Genomic DNA, 20,080 nt, shown 5'->3' with positions numbered 1-20,080 from the left:
GTGAGTGGTGGGGGCGGGGGGCGGGGGGGGGGTCTTCCCTCTCAGACTCCCTGACGACCCAGCCCCACCCCCAGCCCTGCCCCTCCACACCTCGCCTCAAGCGCAGCCAAAGAAATGTCCTCCCGACAACACACCCCTGGCACACAGAGTTCCCTACTCCCAGACCAAAACCGAGTCCCTGAAAGGGGAGGGGACAGAGCTGAGCGATACCGCCAAGTCCCTCAGGTGGCCCTGAGTGCAAATCTGCCCCAACGCTCCCTTGGCCTCCTCATAAACCCCCGCCCCTCCTCACTTCCTGGCTCCGCCCCCTCACTTCCGGCCTCCCCTAACACTTCCGGTGCTGCTAACCACCCAAGATCGCGAGCTCCCTCCCAGGTCACGCTACGCCCCTTTCTGCCCCCGCTTCCCCGCCCCGGGTCTCCAGATGACAGGAAACGGTGAGGCGACGCTCTAGCAGGCACTCAGGAACAGGGAGGGAGGCCTAGAAGGACGGAGGCGTACGACTCTGTAATGCGAGGGAGTGGGGAACGCAGACGAAACTGAAAGCCCGGCCTCCCCCATCGCCCGCCACTGGGGATAAATTTCGGGGGACCTTGGAAGGGCTTGGCACCCGTCTACTCTCTATGCTATGACCGTATCGGCCCAGCGCCATCCTACCGACCGGACACGGAGAACTGCAGCAGGAACTCCCCACGGCCGATACCGGAAATGGGAAGGGCGGGTGTCGGTGAGAACCCTGAAGTACTTCCGGCCCATCTAGGCGAAGGACTTTGTTGTTTGAAGACTCCGAGAGTCGGTCCGAGACTGACTAGGGGGCGGGGTCTGTAGAAGTGCGGTGGAGGTGGGACCGGAGACCCCTCCCATCCTCCCAGCTGTAGTTGGCATTTCCACACACTTTGTAGCAACTACCATCGGTCACTGTCGCTTCGTTTAGATGAACTTTCTTAACTGCCATCAGTAAAGGAACAGTAGCAAATCATGACATGCACATTCACACAGTGGAACACTTGAGATGTAAAAAAGGGAATCCTCCCCAAAATGTACAAATGAAATGAAAAAACCAAGGTGCTAAACAATGTATAGAGTATAATTGTAAAGAAGGGAAAGGGATAGGATGTTTAGCTTTATAAGTGACTAAGTGAAGTCGCTCAGTCGTGTCCGACTCTGCGACCCCGTGAACTGTAGCCTACCAGGCTCCTCCGTCCATGGGATTCTCCAGGCAAGAGTACTGGCGTAGGTTGCCATTTCCTTCAGGGGGGTCTTCCCAACACCAGGGATCAAACCCGGGTCTCCAGCATTGGAGGCAGACGCTTTAACCTCTGAGCCACCAGAATCCTGTGCTAATTCATAAAAGGTAGTTCCTATCTCAGAGGGTTTAGTGAAATTACTGTTGTGCAAAACTATTATAATATTGCCTAGCACATAGTAAGTGAGATACAAGGTTTAGCTATCCATCATTATCATCGTTGTTGTCTATCTCTGGATGAATATTAGTGTATCTAGGACACTTTTCTGTAAATGTCGTTCTATATCTTTTGAACTTGAACCAAGTCAATGTATTGCCTTAAAGAAAAAAATAATAATTTTGTTTCCCACCCCCCAAGTGCTATTGAGTCCTTCAGCTCTTTCTGAGCTGTGCACCGCGCGTGCTCCTTGCCCAGAATACTTCGAGGTCTGTCTTCGTGGAGTCCCAGTGTAAGAGCAGGGGCTCAAACTGGGTTTGCGGCATTGGGTTTTACTTGAGAGAATCCTAGCTAGGATGTAGAACGGTATCGGTAAAGATGCTGCTGTGGTACCTGGAGCATCTCAGCCAAATGGATTGTTTGTTTGTGCGATAGAAATAATACTTGATGTTTTTAAAAGACATGATCTTGCTTAATTAAAAAAAATTTTTTTTGAACAGCAGGGAAAGTTACGGGACTCCCTAGTGAGTGTTGGGCGCTGCGCGATGCCAGAACTGGGCACGCAGAATTGACCCTGATCTCGAGGCGCTTCTCACCTCTTGTGAAAACTCCAAAATGACATGTGCTTTATAAAATGGTGGTCGCAACGCGCCCAAACTACGAATCTTCGTGCATAAACTATGTACTAGGCCGTGCCAGGAGCTGCAAACGCTACTGTGGCAGATAAATGGGACCACCAGACCTGAACGTGGTTCAGACGGCCCGTAAAGGGAGCCCCATGTCCCTTTGGAATCTTGTCCTATCTTGTCCTGACCAGTAGGGGCCATGTGTAGATTCAGGGAGTAATCAGCGAGAGAGTTGTTGTGGGCGTTTCCGTAGTGTAGTGGTTATCACGTTCGCCTCACACGCGAAAGGTCCCCGGTTCGAAACCGGGCGGAAACATCGCTTACTTTTCTATTTTATTTTATTATTTTTTTACTTTTCAATTTTAGTCACTATCTCTCTCGCGTCCTGGAGAGAGATAAATGTGTGTGTGTGTGTGTGTGTGTGTCTATGTTTACCTGTATTTCTGTTTCTGAAGCGGCACTGTAGCAGGCAATACTCTGCTCCAATGGAAATTCGGTTCTGGCACCTCAGCTAATCTCCTTGCTCTTCCCCTCCGAAGCCTGCATGGCCAGCTATCCCACGTCGAGAGGGTGTAGATTTCAGATCCCTTCGCCAGGCGCACGGTAGGAGCTCCATAGTACTTTTGTTGTTGTTTAGTGATCTGCATCCTTGGTGGATTTTGGTCTCCTGGAACAGGAGGTGCACTCCTATCTGTAGCCCGGCTAGCTCAGTCGGTAGAGCATGAGACTCTTAATCTCAGGGTCGTGGGTTCGAGCCCCACGTTGGGCGACGGTTAATTTTGGAAAATGAGACAATAAAAGATCTCAATGTAAGGGCAGCAGACCCAGACCCTTCTGGGATCCATCTTCCCGCTGATGATGGCCAGTAGCTGGGCTACAGAACAGATGGAGTGCACCAAGCTCAAAGGGGACAGTGAAGGCTGCGTACCGGCGACAAATTCCTCGTTTACGAGACAACCCTCCTCCAGAAACTGCGGTATGACCCCAGGGCCCCCTGATTAGCGACCACTTTACCAGGTGATTTTGAGGTTAGTATTCCGCGCTCTTAGAGTCTCGGCCCTATTTAGAAGTCTGAAGCCCTCACGTTCAATATATTCTCTTTAAGCTCGATACTGAGTCGATCTTTTGAGAAATGTTGCCCTACACATCCTAGTCTCCACATTCCCCCCACACATAAAGGAATGTTAGAATGCCCGCCCCCCCTCTTTAAATCTTAAAATCATGATACATTTTATTTATAGAGTTCTAAGACTGATGACCTATCAAACACATTATTCTGGGGAAAGTCATGTTGGAGGATATGCTTATGACAGGTCTTTACAGTTCTTTAAAAAATTATCTTTTTGTTTTCTTTATTAATTTATTTTAATTGGGGGCTAATTATTGACTATACCAAAGCCTTTGACTGTGTGGATCACAATAAACTGTGGAAAATTCTGAAAGAGATGGGAACACCAGACCACCTGACCTGCCTCTTGAGAAATCTGTATGCAGGCCAGGAAGCAACAGTTAGAACTAGACATGGAACAACAGACTGGTTCCAAATAGGAAAAGGAGTGAGTCAAGGCTGTATATTGTCACCCTGCTTATTTAAATTATATGCAGAGTACATCATGAGAAACGCTGGACTGGAAGAAGCATAAGCTGGAATCAAGTTTGCCGGGAGAAATATCAATAGCCTCAGATATGCAGATGACACCACCCTTATGGCAGAAAGTGAACAGGAATTAAAAAGCCTCTTGATGAAAGTGAAAGAAAAGAGTGAAAAAGTTGGCTTAAAGCTCAACATTCAGAAAACAAAGATCATGGCATCAGGTCCCATTGCTTCGTGGGAAATAGATGGGGAAACAGTGGAAACAGTGTCAGACTTTATTTTTTAGGGCTCCCAAATCACTGCAGATGGTGATTGCAGCCATGAAATTAAAAGACGCTTACTCCTTGGAAGAAAAGTTATGAGCAACCTAGAGAGCATATTCAAAAGCAGAGACATTACTTTGCCAACTAAGGTCCGTCTAGTCAAGGCTATGGTTTTTCCAGTAGTCATGTATGGATGTGAGAGTTGGACTGTGAAGAAGGATGAGCACCGAAGAATTGATGCTTTTGAACTGTGGTGTTGGAGAAGACTCTTGAGAGTCCCTTGGACTGCAAGGAGATCCAACCAGTCCATTCTGAAGGAGATCAGCCCTGGGATTTCTTTGGAAGGAATGATGCTAAAGCTGAAACTCCAGTACTTTGGCCACCTCATGCGAAGAGTTGACTCATTGGAGAAGACTCTGATGCTGGGAGGGATTGGGGGCAGGAGGAGAAGGGGACGACCGAGGATGAGATGGCTGGATGGCATCACTGACTCGATGGACATGAGTTTGAGTGTACTCCGGGATTTGGTGATGGACAGGAGGCCTGGCGTGCTGCGATTCATGGGGTCGCAAAGAGTCGGACACGACTGAGCGACTGAACTGAACTGAATTGCTTTACAATATTGTAGTTTTTGCCATACATTGACATGAATCAGTCACCGGTGTACATGTGTCCCTTGGTCCTGATCCCCCCTCCAACATCCCTCCCCGTCCCATCTGTCTGGGTGGTCCCAGTGCAGTGTCTTTGAGTGCCCTGTTTCATGCATCAAACTTGGACTGGTCATCTGTTTCACATAAGGTAATATACATGAATCAATGGTAGTCTCTCAAATCATCCCACCCTCGGCTTCTCCCACAGAGTCCAAAAGTCTGTTCTTTATATCTGTGTCTCTTTTGCTGTCTTGCACATAGGATCGTCGTTACCATCTTTCTAAATTCCATATATATGCGTTAATATACTGTATTGGTGTTTTTCTTTCTAACTTACCTCACTCTGTATAATAGGCTCCAGTTTCATCCACCTCATTAGAACTAACTCAAATCCATTCTTTTCAATAGTTGAGTAATATTCCATTGTGTATATGTACCACAACTTCCTTATTTGTCTGCCGATGGACATCTAGGTTGCATCCATGTCCTAGCTATTGTAAACAGTGCTTTGATGAACATTGGGGTACACATGTCTCTTTCAATTCTGGTTTCTTCATTGTGTATGCCCAGCATTGGGATTGCTGGGTCATATGGCAGTTCTGTTTCCAGTTTTTTAAGGCATCTCCACACTGTTCTCCATAGTGGCTGTACTAGTTTATAGTCCCACCAACAATGTAAGAATGTTCCCTTTTCGTCACATCCTCTCCAGCTAAAGTGCCTTTTTTTAAAAAGACCCTAACATGAACATCTTCAGCAGGTCTTGTCGCCAGCTTCTTCCTTAACTTCACATGAATTCATTCTTTTCCATTTATTGTTCCTCAGTCCTGTAAATTCATCTCATTTTCTATTTTCCATCTGTAGAAGTCTCCCCACATACATATCAGACCACAACAGAAGTTGGCTGATTATATAAAGCTGGTTTATTAAACTTTCTAAGTGAAGGATAGTTATCACCTTCAGTCTCAGAAGTGTATGGAAAGGAAGAGTTAGGGAGAGTTTAGCATGACGCCCTCTGAAGACAGTGCAGACAGGAATTGGCTGGTAAAACAGGTAGAGTTCCTAGTACAGTCATAACTCACACATCCCTGGGGAGTTACTGTTACTACCATCTTTTCTTGGGATCGACGGGTCTAAACAAGCCAGCGTTGAAATAGTTTGGACTTTGGCATTTCGTGTGGCAAAAGGCTTGCAAATTTATCTGCAAAGTTGCTTCAGGGATTTTTTTTTTTTTACCACCTTTACTGGGACTGGAAAACATTCCTAAAAGTTTCTGACTTTTTCATTAAGATAAAGTCCAAATGTACATGTTTCTCTTTCCTGTCTCCCAACAAGCTGAGGGCACACCCTCCCCAGCTTTTTGCTACAATTTCTTCTTTTCTCTCCTCTCCAACCATTCCACAGAAGCCCCTCAAGCCAGGTCTTAACTGTTTGTAATCCCTCTGCTGCTGCTAAGTCGCTTCAGTTGTGTCAGACTCTGTGCGACCCCAAAGATGGCAGCCCACTAGGCTCCCCTGTCGCTGGGATTCTCAAAGCAAGAACACTGGAGTGGTTTGCCGTTTCCTTCTCCAATGCATGAAAGTGAAAATTGAAAGTGAAGTCATTCAGTTGTGTACGATTGTTAGTGACTCCATGGACTGTAGCCCGTCAGGCTCCTCCATCCATGGGATTTTCCAGGCTAGAGTACTGGAGTCGGGTGCCATTGCCTTCTTCGATCCCTCTGCTAGTAAGTGACCTATGTAGCTCTTGGCGTTCAACAGTTCAGACATCAGGCTAATGCACAGTATTGCCCTTTAAAGGCCAAAGAGGCAGAAAGACTCTGACGTACGTTTTGGATTCTTTCAGGAACGAAGAGCTGGAGGTGTGAAGGAAGTGAGACTTCCTTGGGGAGAGGAGCTGGAAGGACACAACCACAGTCCATACAGGAAGGGGCCTGCACCAGGGTCAAGGCAGCAGCCAGCCGGAGAAGTGGCAAAGGAGCTGGATGTATGGTTTGTGCTCAGGGTAGGAAAGGGGTCTCCTGGATTTCTGTTTTATATGGGTTAATAACCAAGATCAGATACTGAAGATTGGGGCTGTTAGGGGAGGGAGGAAAGAGGTTTAGTCAGTTCAGTCTTGGACAGGTTGGGAGATGTCTAAAAGGACATGTCCAAAATGTCCAAGGCAGGAGGATCTAAAGCTTGGGGAGAGCAGTCACAGATCAGGGAAGGAGAGTGGGTCAAGTGTGAGCTGAGATCTGACCCTCAGGGAGATGGCCTCAAGTACATGGAGGAGTCCGATTAGGAGGAAACCCAGCAGCAAAACTTCCACTGAAGCCAAGGGAGTGGAGATGTGCAAAAAAGGAAGGACAAATGGGTAAAGTCAAATTATGGCTTAGGAAGGGAAAATCGTAACGTGTTCATGAATTCAGCCACTTGCAGTCTCCTGGCTAACCTTGAACTAGACTCTGACAAGAGAGTCTCCTGCCCTGTGCTCTGGGGGAGAGGGGCTTCCCTGTCACAGAATCCCTACTCACACATTAAGAATCCCCACTCAGTACGACTCAGCCTCTTTTCCAATTCCTGGTTACCTTGGTCTTTGGCCACCAGCGCTGGTGGCAGAAAAACACTTTGCAGTATTTTAAACCATCCATACTGCTCTTAAATTTGCATACGTGTAAACTACATATAATATACGTTAAATTTCATCCCAATTCTGGGCATCGAATGCTAGGATTGATGAATTTTATTTTTATAAGGTACTTAAGAGATTTCACTACATTTTCAAAATTTAATAAAAATGTCAGCTTTATTTAAGTAACATCGACTTAAAACTTAATATGTTTCAATCTCCCCTTTATTCTTAATAATTTTATATTATTTCTAAGAAATAGTTATTCTGAAAGCATATGTAAAATTAATTTCATTGTTGCTTTTCGTATTTAACGTATATTTTGACAGAAATATTTTCATATCTCATGTACTTTGTATTTGAATCCTTTGGAGCGTAACTATCAATAGAGCACATATTATGTGAAAATTTAAACCCGGCAGCAGTCCCCCTCAGTTCAGTTCAGTTCAGTAGCTCAGTCGCATCCGACTCTTTGCGACCCCAGGAACCGCAGCACTCGAGGCCTTTCTGTCCATCACCAACTCCCGGAGTTTACCCAAACTCATGTCCTTTGAGTCGGTGATGCCATCCAACCATCTCATCCTCCGTCGTCTCCTTCTCCTCCTACCGGCAATCTTATCCAGCATCAGCAGTCTCCCTAGAAGACAGATAATGAAAACGATTATCCACGTTTTACCTTCCCTTGGGCGAGGCTCGCTGCTTTCATTCACCCCTTTGTTTTTTAATTGCTGAACCTGACTGATTTCACAACCTACCAACCGGTCGTGCTCCACAAGTTTGACAAACACTGCTACCTGTGGCCACCAGGGGACCGATGTCCTAGTGTAGAATTGTTCCAAAGGCTCTGACCCAGCAGGTGAGGTAGGAGGAGGACCTGGGCAATGACAGTGACTATAGTCTATAAGGGATTTGGAAAGGGTAAGTTTCAGGTGTTTCCGTAGTGTAGTGGTTATCACGTTCGCCTAACACGCGAAAGGTCCCCGGTTCGAAACCGGGCGGAAACAAGAAAAATATTTTTATTTTTCCCCAGCTACAACCACTTTCTTCTAGTTAATTTGTCAAGTTCTGTCATCTGTCCCTGGAATGTATGTGCGTAAAAGTATGCTTAGCTTTTACAGTATTATCCTACCGCTCTCTTTTCCAATCTATTACCAGTTCACCTCAAGCGAGTATATTACGGATCTCTAGGTCTGTAGCGCAAAAGAAGGTGGTCTGTCATTAGAGCCATCCTTCACAGAACTTAAAATCCTAGAAGATCAGAAGGCAGGAATGCCACTCAGAGACAAATGAAATAGTAAAAAGTACAAGTGCGTTGGAATCATATAGTGGAAGTCAGGCTGGGAGAGAGTTCACAGGAAAGAGCAGTAATAACCTCACCGTCTATCACAATCACGTTGACTGTCTGGTCCTGTTGTTGGTGTCTCCCTCTCCTGCAGGTGAGGCCACTGAGCCACAGACACGTCACACGAGGTGACTAAATGTGGGGTAGAGGAAATAGCAGACGGAGCTAAAGGACGGAGAATGCGGAATGAAACAGGGCACCGTGAGAAATTCAAGTTAGCATAGCCGAGAAAGTACCTGGGTCTGCCAGAGATCTGCTGGTGACTGGTTCCCGCTCAGCGCTGACGGATATTAGCGCGACAACCTTCACCTTACGGGACACCACCGCGAGCGAGTCTGAGTTTTTCTATCCTGACTGGTTTCACTCCCGGCCTGCACCTACGCATCCGTCTTCAGCGGCAGAATAGAACAGTAAAAAGAACATCAGCCTCTCCACAGGTGTCTCGCTCAGCCGCCTTCTTCATCCGTCCTCACTTGCTGCGCATATGCTGCGTGCCTATGCGACTCGAAGGGTGTGTTACGAAACGGGCTCCAGAGGTCAAGGGCAAAACGTCAGCGAAGGCTTCAGAGAAGCAGACCAGCGGTACTTGGGAGTCCCCAGGCCAGAGTTCCCGGCCTGAAAGATGTCTGCAGACAGGCACACGGTGAGGACTTCTGAAGAAGGGTAGCCTGCTTCTACGCATGGAAAATGGGGTTTACACTTTCATACACCTGACGGTACAACAATTTACACGAGCTAGAGGCAACTACTTCTTTCCCTCGGACTTCTGTCAAGCTTGAAAGTCAAATAGATAAAATATCTAAGTGGTAAATCAAATTCTTTTAAAATAAAGTTTCACAGGGTTTTTTTGTTTTCTTTTCGCGTTGGGCCGGGGCGGGGGGTGGGGTGGGTGTTGGTTGTGCGGAGGCGGGGGCGGGGTGGAAGGTTGGGCTGTCGTGCTGCGCAGCTTGAGAGATTTTAATTGCCAGGCCAGGAATCAAATCCCAGGCCCTGGAAGTGAAAGCACTTTCACATCTTAAATGCAGACAAAGCATAATCAAAACTGGCTACGGGATGGCAAAGCTTGTTAGGTTACCTGCATTCACGTAACTTTCACAGACACAAAATCAATCTCATGCCCATATCTTTATCAGTGCTTTTTTAAAAAATACTTACTCATATGCCTTAGCTTGGTTTACAGATGTAAACCCGACCAAAAAGGCTAGGGTCCAGATGCACAACTTAGAGCCCTAGAAGAGTGAAGAATTTTGGACCCCACTTGGAAGAATTTTCCCAGTTTCCCCTGCTCACTCAGTTTCTTTTTTTTTCCCCCTCATATTTTACTGACTGATTTGAGATAAATCAGTACAGTCCCTGCATCCCAGGCTCTGGACTGTCAGAGTGTCTCTTGCTGTACCCCCTCCAAGCCCACCCAAGACTCGGGGAGGCCAGGATCATCACTCAGTCCTGTCATTCTTCACCAGGTGGACTTTGGTCCCTGCCTCAGCTAACGTTAGAGTATCCTCTGACTTGCTTGGGGAGACAAGAAACAAATCCACTGCAACACAGTTAACACCAAAGAGGCAGCTGGGCTGGGCAATAAGCTCCACAGGAAGTTGCCTCATGTGGATCGTATTTCTTTTGGGTTACATTTAATGCTAACTTGTCAATAGGGCTTGAGAGCTTTATTAGTTTCATCTTGTTTCAATTAATGCTAAAGTTATCCTCTTGTTGATGCTTAAATTGTTGCTGCTTGTCAGTAGAAGCCCCTTTAAAATTGGCCCCTTTGTCCTTTCAGCACTGCCCTGACAATTTGAAAGCACACTTGTTTCCTGGTAGAAACTCACACTTCAGGCCTATCTTTAATTTTTCCTAGATAAAGAATAATTTTGGACCTCACTTGGAAGAATTCTTAAATCAAATTCAGAAAAGTTTTTGGTTTTTGTTTTTTGTTTTAGTAAAAAAAGAATCAAATATGGGTGCCAGGACACAATGCATCAGACCAAAGCTTGGCTCCCCCACGTCTGAGGTTCCCTAGGAAAATCCTTTAAAGGATGTAAACGTACACAGAGCTCTATTTAATTGTAGCTTTGCTGGATCTTTACTTTTTTTTTTCCAAATAAGCCTCAATCAAACATATGCAACATTAATACTCTACAAAATTATTTACCTAAATCTCTCACTCAAAAGTAATTGTGTTACTTTTTGCTTTTATTTTTTAAACTTTTATTAAGAAATTTAAAATAGAATGGTATTAAGAAGTCCCAAGTACTCATCACTCAGCTTCAACACTTTTCTCTATTTCACCATTTCTATTTTACCTCTACATTCACCAGTTCCCACCCCACTGGCTCATTTATTTATATTCCTCATAGATCTCATGATATATCCTTCTATAGTCACTCTATTGATCATCTCCCTTTCCCTCTGGTTATTCTGTTACCGTATAAAACTTCAGGGTTAGGAAATAATATTAATAGCTACAAATCTTGTGAATTGAATGCTTAGATGGACAAAAAAACTGTTCTAGATGCTGGGCATACATTGATTCTTTGCACTCTTGCAACAAACCTATGGTGTGCCACTGTTAAAGGGAAACTTCATTCATTCATTCATTCATTTACACTGCAGTGAAAAAGACAGGCCAGTGAAACAGACTTGCCCTCCTGATGTTTACCTTCTAATAGGCAATTAAAACAACAAACAAATAAGCGGATAGAAAAGTACTCTTAGAGAGTGATACAGACTGTGAGAAAATTAATGAGGGTTATCTGACAGAGTGGTAGGCAGAGGACAGTATTAGAGAGGTAGTCCAGGAAAGATACATCGCAAGAGGTGACAATGAGCTGAGTCAGAAAGATAAGAAACAGCCACCTTACAAATATCTTGGAGAAAAGGACTTTGGGAGAGGGGGCAGCAGGTTCAAGGGCCCTGAAGTAGGCATAAATTTGGTGTATTTAAGGATGGGGAAAAATCCAAGACCTCCTTACTGAACCTTGGAGGTTAAAGAGCCACAGCTATACCCCCAAGGCTCTGCATTCTGATGACTGCATCCACACCATTTGCTGGTTTCGTTTGCAGATGGGAAGAAAAATGACTGGAGGACACAGGATTTTATGTGTTTGAGGACTCCCAGGCAAATGAAGAACACAGTAGGAATTTTTAACACAATGTGGAGTTTTTAGGATGAACACACAGGTTCATTCAGAAAATTTCAAATAAAAAATAAACATCAGCTCTAAGTCCTAGCTGTGTGACCTCACCAGTGCCTCCCTCACCTCATCGTGAATTGAGGGTTCAGATAAAGTCTGTAATTATCATTTAAAATGTTTTAGAGAATATCATCAGTGGCTTAGATGTGCAGGATGATGTCTTTAGGTGGCTTTAATTCACATAAGAACCAATGAAAGGGATTGTTCTGGTTGTTTCAAAATTTTCTAGCTTTATAACAAAAACAACAATATTTTAATTGAATTTAAAACCGTGAGAAAAACTAGACTTTAACATTTGTAACTATAATACAATGAATATTAATTACAAAAGAAGTATATATTCCTTTCCCTTTTCAAAAGCCTTCCACTGCCCTTAGACACTGAATATCTCAAATGACAGCAGAAAGCGTTTCCCAAAATAGGCAGTGATTTTAATCCAATTGGTCCTGACACAGACTAGAGGAGCAGGTCATTCTAGGTCATCTTTTTTGGCCATTATTCCTTTTCCAGGGAGTCCTCCATAATTAGCTTGCTCTAGTTGACATTTTGTCTTCCTCCTTACCCAAAATTCACATTCCCCATGATGTTACTGAGATATGCCTTTTTCTAGGGGGACTTGCACCCTTAAACCAATGTGATATAAATAGCATTGAAATAATGGGGTAAGCATTTGATGATGATTGAACCATCTCTACTGATGCTACAGAGACCATAGAAGAATGATTTTCTCAAGTTTAGGAAAGGGAAACCAGTAACTGTTAAAGATACAGGAGTATTTTTATTTTTGATACTGGAATATTTTTAGACTGGTCAGAATATCCATCTACTTGTTCATGCTCAGTTGTGTCCGACTCTGCAATCCCATGGACGGTAGCCCACCAGGGTCCTCTGTCTATGGGATTTCCCAGGCAAGAATACTGGAGTGCGTTGCCCGTTCCTCCTCTAGGGGATTTTCCTGACCCAGGGATCAAAACTGCATCTCCTCTGTCTCCTGCATTGCAGGCAGGTTCTTTAACCTGGAGATAATTTTCTGTTTCAAATGAAATTTTTAAATAAAAATATTCAAGTAGATGGTTGATCAGTATTTACATATAAATTATATATAATTATTATTTGAGATCACTTCACAATCTACATGCATGATCTAATAATTTATATATGCCCTACATGATACCAAAACCTTATAGAAAATCACATACAAATTTAATTTCCTATACCTGATTGGAGTCTTCCTGCCCAAGGGAGAAAATTTGCCAAATAAAAAATAACTAAACAGGCCTTCCAATGATGTTATGGCTTTGCAAGTGAAGAAAACACAATGGCTCCCACAAAAACAAGTCTGAAAAGAGAAAAAATAGTGTTATCCTATACAGTTGGATTAGAAGTCGTAAGTTAGAGTGACAATGTGATCTTCAAAATCTTTTGTCCAAGTATGCTCCTATGAGAGGCAAAAGGAAGGTCCCTTCCTCTGTAGGTAGTATCCTGTAGGCCCTGCAATGGTTATTATCTTATAAGACAGACAATGAGGGACCCTGGCAATATTAAGGGGATAGGAACAGTCACATGTTAGGTTTGTTTTTCAAGCAGCTTGATGCCACCAAAGCAGTAGAGAAACAATCAGTCTCATTCATGGCTGGTGGGAAGTAATAATACCCTGTAGGAGCCATAGCCTGGTGATTTGTCTATTTCTGTAAAATTACGGCTTCATATATAATGAATCTTACTTGACCAAGGAATCTTAATTCTGGTAATTTGCCTTACAAATGTAAGTTCAAAAGTGCATGAGGACTACACTATATGCTTATTAATGCAGCATCACTTGAAATAGCAAGAGTTTGGAAACTATAAATATCCATCAGTAGGTGACCTGCTGAATTAACTAGGATTCCTCTAAGTGGGATATTAGACAGCTGAAAAAAACAGTGAGTAAAATTTCTATGTCTTGAGATAGAAAGAAAATTAAAATGTAACAGAGCTATAATTATATCTTTGTGTAAAATAGAGGAAAATAAAAATATCTTTGCATTAAAATTTTTCTGGAAGAATATGTACATGGATACAAACTTGTTGCCTAAGAAAGGAGAATAGAAGTTGGATTCTTTTCATTGAATATTTTTATAGATGTTTCATTTTTGAACAGTACAGTATATTACCTACTCAAAAGATGTTTTAAAAACTCATTTCGTGGTGCAGCCTCTGTGGAAAATGGTATGACGATTAAAAAAAATAAACATAGAAATACCTTATGATCAGCAAATACACTTATAGATATACGTGCAGAAGAAGTGAAAGCAAGAACTTGAACAGAACAGGTATAAGTAAACCCATATCTAAGTGGACTGATGCTGAACCTGAAACTGCAGTACTTTGGCCACCTGATTCAAAAGACTGACTCATCTGAAAAGACCCTGATGCTGGGAAAGGTTGAATGCAGGAGGAGACAGGGACGACAGAGGATGAGATGGTTGAATGGCATCACCGACTTGATGGAAATAAGTTTGAGCGAGCTTGGAGAGTTGGTGATGGACAGGGAAGCCTGGAATGCTGCAGTCCATGGGATCACAAAGAGTCGGACAGGACTGAGCAACTGAACTGAGCTCAAGTGTCTACTGAGAGAAAAATGGATAAACAAAATATGGTATACACATACAATGGAATATTGAAAGTGTTAGTCACTCAGTTGTGTCTGACTCTTTGGGACCCCAGAGATCAAACCCAGGTCTCCCACAAAGCAGGCAGATTCTTTATCGTCTGAGCCACAAGGGACCCCCTGTTGTTTAGCCTTGAGAGGAAGAAATTTAAAGCATGCTACAACATGGAAGAATCTTGAAGACATCATGCTAAGTGAAATAACCCAATCACAAAGGAAAAATAATTTTGATTTATCTTATATGAGGTTCCTAGAGTGGCACAGCAGTAAAGAATCCACCAGGCAATGCAGGAGAAGTGGGTTGGATCTCTGGGTCTAGAAAATCCCAGAGAAGGAAATGGCAACCCACTCCAGTATTCTTGCCTAGGAAATCCCAAGGACAGAGGATCCCTGGTGGGCTACAGCCCATGGGATCTCAAAGAGTCGGACACGATTTAGTGACTAAACAACAACAACAAAGAATAGCCAAATGCATAGAGACAGAGAGTAGAATGGTGGTTGCCAGGGACTGCGAGAAAGATAGATAGGGAGCTAATGTTCACTGGGTAGAATTGCAGTTGGGCAATACGGAAAAGTTCTGAGGATGGATATTGATGAGGGTTGCCTAGCAATGTGAGTGTGTTTAGAGGCACAGAATTGTGCATTTTAAAATAGTGAAAATGACAAGATCCTACTGTATAGCACAGGGAACTATATTCACTATCTTCTAATAAACCATAATGGAAAAGAATATGACAAAGTATATACACATAGACATATATACATATATATATATATCTGCTGTATAGCAGAAACTAGCATATTGTGTTTCAGCTATAATTTTTTTTTAAATAGTAAAAATGGTAAATTTTATTACATGCATTTTGAACAATTTAAAAAAATATTTATTTACTTTTGGCTGCACTGAGTCTTCCTTGCTGGGCGGGTGCTTTCTTTAATTGCGGTGCACAAGCTTCTCATTGCAGTGGTATCTTTTGTGGAGCTCAGGCTGTAGAGTACCTAGGCTTCAGTAGTTGCGGCTACGCCTCCAGAGCCCCGGCTGAACAGTTGTGACCCATAGGCTTAGTTGCCCAAGACAACGTGGGTTCCTCCCAGACCGGGGATCCAACCGACGTCCCCTGCACTGCGGATTCTTTAAACAATTTCTAAAATGTTGCTTTGTTAGTAGGTAAAGGATACAGTAACCAAAGAACAAGAGCGTAACACCAAGTAAGCCAACATCAGCTTATACACATGGATCAGAACAGAAGTATTTCTCACTATCAACCTTCCGGTAGTTAAGAGCAAAATACACCTGTCGCCCAACGTGGGGCTCGAACCCACGACCCTGAGATTAAGAGTCTCATGCTCTACCGACTGAGCTAGCCGGGCACCCGAACTTCTGTTTCAGTAACTTTTACTTGAAGGAAGCGTTCCGGTTGAATCTAGCTTGAGGTTTGAAGTTGAATTTAATTGGGACAAAATTGGGCCACTAAAGACAAGATTATTGACAGCCTGAGATATTTAAACTCTACCAATCATGCTTGACTGACCGTCCTTCCCACTTCCGTCCCTTTTCTGCTCGCCCTTTTCTGCCAGCACCCTAGCCCTTTTCCATCCCTGAGAAACACAGGCGCTGAGGAGGAATAATGTTTGCATCCTGATACCATCGAAGAGCTTACTCCGTGAATTTTCAGTCCGAAGTTTAAATGCACTGACGCGGGGTTGAGCCTAGAGTGGGTGAAGGCCGCCGCCGTGCCCACAACCTGCGCAAACTGCACGATTTAGGGTGGTTCCTTGGATTCTGCATTTCTAAACTCTGGGGTCGACAGAAAGCAAAACGGAAACCACTGCTGGTTTGGAGATGCCGGGGATCGAACCCGGGGCCTCATACATGCAAAGCATGCGCTCTACCACTGAGCTACATCCCCAGCCTGCCGTGAGGTTTGCTCTAATTTCTGTTAGGTGGTTATTGGTAAAAAGCACAGTCGAACGAAGAGCATCTGCTAACTGTGACAATCGAAAGGCTGCAAAGGCCAGCGGCCAGAGCTGGGAGCTATTCCAGGGTCCTCTACTGACTTCAAGTGAGTGGACTTTGACCGAGATGACCAAGGGGAGCACAGGACCAGGATAAACACTTGGAGGCAGCGGTGAAAAAAGAAGGGAAAGTCATCCTGCACGAGGCCCAAAAATGAACTGTGAGCCGAAAGAAGGAAAGTAAGATTAGGTGCAGGATGCTACGTTTGTTAAACAAAGAGAAGAGTTGTTCAGTCGCTCAGTTGTGTCCAACTCTGCCACCGCATGGACTGTTGCATGCCCGGCTTCCCTGTCCTTCACTATCTCCCAGAGCTTGCTCAAACTCACGTCCATTGAGGCAGTAATGCCATCCAACCATCTCATCCTCTGTTGTTCCCTTCTCCTCCTGCCTTCAATCTTTCCCAGCATCAGGGTCTTTTCCAATGAGTCAGTTCTTCGCATCAAGTGGTCAAAGTATTGGAGCTTCAGTATCAGCCCTTCCAATGAATATTTAGAGTTGATTTCCTTTAGGATTACTGGTTTGATTTCCTTGCTGTTCAAGGGACTCTCAAGAAGTCTTCTCCAGCACCACAGTTGGAAAACATCAATTCTTTGGCATTCAGCCTCTCTACTGTCCAGCTCTCACATCCATGCATGACTACTGGAAAAACCATAGCTTGACTCTGCAGACCTTTGTCCATAGAGTGATGTCTGCTTTTTAATGAGCTGTCTAGGTTTGTCATAGCTTTTCTTCCATGGAGTAAGCGTTTTTTAAATTTCATGGCTGCAGTCACCATCTGCAGTGCTTTTGGAGCCCAAGAAAATAAGTTTCTCATTGCTTTCACTGTTTCCCCACCTATTTGCCATGAAGTGATGGGATTGGATGCCATAATCCTAGTTTTTTGAATGTTGAGTTTTAAGCCAGTTTTTCCACTCTGCTCTTTCACCCCCATCAAGAGGCTCTTTAATTCCTCTTCACTTTCTGCCATTAGGGTGGTGTCATCTGCATATCTGAGGTTATCGATAATCTTGATTCCAGCTTGGGATTCATCCAGCCTGGCATTTCGCTTGATGTACTCTGCACAGAAGTTAAATAAGCAGGGTGACATATACAGCACTGATGTACTCCTTTCCCAATTTGGAACCAGTCCATTGTTTCAGGTCCGGTTCTAACAGTTGTATCTTGACATGCATACCAGTTTCTCAGGAGGCAGGTAAGGTGGTCTGGTATTCTCATTTCTTTAAGAATTTTCCACAGTTCGTTCTGATCCACACAGTCAAAAGCTTTAGCTTAGTCAATGAGGCAGAAGTCTATGTTTTTCTGGAATTTTCTTGCTTTTTCTATGGCTCAACAGATGTTAGCAATTTCATCTCTGGTTCCTCTGCCTTTTCTAGATCCAGCTTGTACATCTGGAAGTTCTTGTTTCAAGTATTGTTGAGAAGAGGGAGTGTAGTAAAGTGGGCAATATTTGTATAAAGTAGTTCAGAATTGCAAAGTTGACGCTCAGGATTGGAAGGGGGCTGGGGCATAGGCAATGGGCAAAGTTTTTCACTGTTAAGTGCTCTCTACATCTGAATTTTGAGCCATATTTAAATTAACTGAACCCAAGAAAAGTTTATCAAGCTCTGTTGTGTACCTAGAACTGCTGTAGAAAACTGGGAGTTCGGCCATAAGCAAAACTGACATAGTTCATTACATCTATCAGCTCTGGTTTCGGAGGAGGTTGAGTGCTAAAGAGAAAATACAGCCAGCCTTGAGGGAGAGAATGGAGTAAAGTGTGATTCTGAGAAGGTGACATTTGAAGAAAAGTGTTGAAAGAAGATGGAATGTGAGCCATGAAAGTGTCTGTGAAAAGAGAGGTCCAAGTAAAGGTGAGAGCCAGTTTAAAGGCCCTGAGGTAGGAGCTTTGTGACATGTTATTGCAGGAATAATAAGGGGGTCCATGCAGCAGGGGAGAGTGACAGGAGGTGAGGGGATGCATCTCCTATCACTTTGTATGCAGGGGATGGAGAGAAAGAAAGGATAGTGCCTTTAGACAGTGTGAAAACTTCAACTTTTACTCTGAGAGAGGTGGGAGCCACGGGAGAATTTGAGGAAAGGAGGGCCCCTATCTGACTTGACATTTTAACAGGATTGTTCTCACAGCTGGATGGAGAAGATAGGACAGGAGAGGGACAGAAGGGGAAAGAAATGTTGTGATCATCAAATTATAGGTGATGATGCCGTGGAAGAATTGAGATGCTGAGGACTAGGGGTGGGTCCTGTGCATTTCCCCTCTCTTGGGGAGCCTCAGAAGACTCACCGATTTGGGCCTGAGCACCTGGATGGATGGAGTTGCTGTTAAATGGAGTGTAGTGGGGAAGGCTGTGGGAAGAGCAGGTGGAGGGGCAGACAGAAGTGCACTGTGGATGTGACGAGTGTGTAACTCTCCCTTAGAATGCTTCATGTGGAGATGTTGCCCAGTGAGCGGGCTGTGGGAGCCAGGCATCCTAGGAAGAGTTGGGCTGGGGATTTGTGCGTGGAGCAGGGAGAAAGTCTTTCAAGCAAGAAAGTGGAAGAGATCACAAGGAAGTGAGCGTAGACAGAAAGTCCAAGGACCAAGCAAGGGCAGGGAGAGGAAGAGGAAACAACCGTGGTGACCAAGAAGCTGGTAGGAGGCCGTGGAAGCGGGAGAAAAGCCAGGGAGTACCGTACCCCGGAAGGAAGGCATGGTGCCAGAAGGAGGAAGCATCTGAGGAGACGAGGTAAAGCCTAAGAAGCCTCCTGCTTTCACCTTTGGGTTATGATCGCTGCGGTCACCGGTCACCTTGACAAGAGCAGTTTCTGAGGAGGCTGAGGAAGAAAATCTGCTTAGAGTGCCCTCCAGAGGGAGTGATGAGAGACGTGTGTGTGTTAGTCGCTCAGCTGTGTCCGACTCATTGTGACCCCAGGGACTGTCCATGGAATCCTCCAGGGAAGAATATTGGAGTGGGTAGCCATTCTCTTCTCCAGGGAATCTACCCGATCCAGGGATCAAACCCGAGTTTTTGAATTGCGAGCAAACTCTTTACGGTCTGAGCCACCAGGGAAGCCCCTAAGGGGAGACCGGGTGTGAGCAAATATTATTGGCAGCTCCAGAAGGGTTGCAGAGAGCTGTACAAATAAAGCTAAAGAGACAATAGAGGATTGGGTTTTGTTTTGGTTTTGTTTTTTTTAGGGGAGGAGGATAACACTGAATAAAGCGGGGGGATTGCTTTTAAGTGTATTACTTGCATTAAAAAACAAAAAGAATAAATGGGCAGGGGAGGACACAAATGCAAGAAAGGTAGCTACAAAAGTGGATAAAAGGCCACTCATGGGGGTGGCGGTAGGAGCAAGAGCCAGGTTCCAGACTAAATTTAACTTAGTACAGGGCCGGACAAACCTGTGCTCCGGGAACCCGACACTGTGGTCGGGCGCCAGACCCTCGGGCTGTGCTGGGTCGGCCTCGGGCAGCAGCTGGGAGTGGCGCCCAGGTGGGCGTGTGCTTCCACCTGTCCCGGCCCGTTTCTCGCGGCTGACGGAGTCAGGCTTGGACAGCGTAGGCTAGCATTAGAGCTGAGATAAGGGAGAGACGGAGAGAGGGCCGCGAGACCTCCGAGGCCGCTGGCCAAGGCAGGGTATTGAGGGGGCTCAGCGGGAATGCAAGGCACTGGCCCGCGCTTAGATCCCCTGGACCTGTGCTACTCCGCCAGTTGACAAGACGCACCCTCCTCTAGCGTTTCTCAGCCTGGAGCACT

General features: G+C 44.7%; 5 non-coding genes across 5 annotated transcripts; 3 read left to right on the top strand and 2 right to left on the bottom strand.

Annotated features, from left to right (window-relative positions):
* The first annotated feature begins 2,272 nt into the window (after positions 1 to 2,272).
* TRNAV-CAC (transfer RNA valine (anticodon CAC)) lies at positions 2,273 to 2,345 on the top strand. The gene has a single exon. It is a non-coding gene; the product is annotated as a tRNA-Val (tRNA).
* Positions 2,346 to 2,725: 380 nt separating this feature from the next.
* On the top strand, positions 2,726 to 2,798 carry TRNAK-CUU (transfer RNA lysine (anticodon CUU)). Its single transcript has one exon. It is a non-coding gene; the product is annotated as a tRNA-Lys (tRNA).
* A 5,276-nt stretch (positions 2,799 to 8,074) lies between these two features.
* Positions 8,075 to 8,147, top strand: TRNAV-AAC (transfer RNA valine (anticodon AAC)). The gene has a single exon. It is a non-coding gene; the product is annotated as a tRNA-Val (tRNA).
* Positions 8,148 to 15,624: 7,477 nt separating this feature from the next.
* On the bottom strand, positions 15,625 to 15,697 carry TRNAK-CUU (transfer RNA lysine (anticodon CUU)). The gene has a single exon. It is a non-coding gene; the product is annotated as a tRNA-Lys (tRNA).
* Positions 15,698 to 16,164: 467 nt separating this feature from the next.
* TRNAA-UGC (transfer RNA alanine (anticodon UGC)) lies at positions 16,165 to 16,236 on the bottom strand. The gene has a single exon. It is a non-coding gene; the product is annotated as a tRNA-Ala (tRNA).
* Positions 16,237 to 20,080: the final 3,844 nt, after the last annotated feature.

Source organism: Capricornis sumatraensis, chromosome 9 (genome assembly GCF_032405125.1).
Source record: "Capricornis sumatraensis isolate serow.1 chromosome 9, serow.2, whole genome shotgun sequence".
In the NCBI taxonomy this organism is placed as follows: domain Eukaryota; kingdom Metazoa; phylum Chordata; class Mammalia; order Artiodactyla; family Bovidae; genus Capricornis; species Capricornis sumatraensis.
This window is presented reverse-complemented; position numbering and strand designations above follow the sequence as displayed.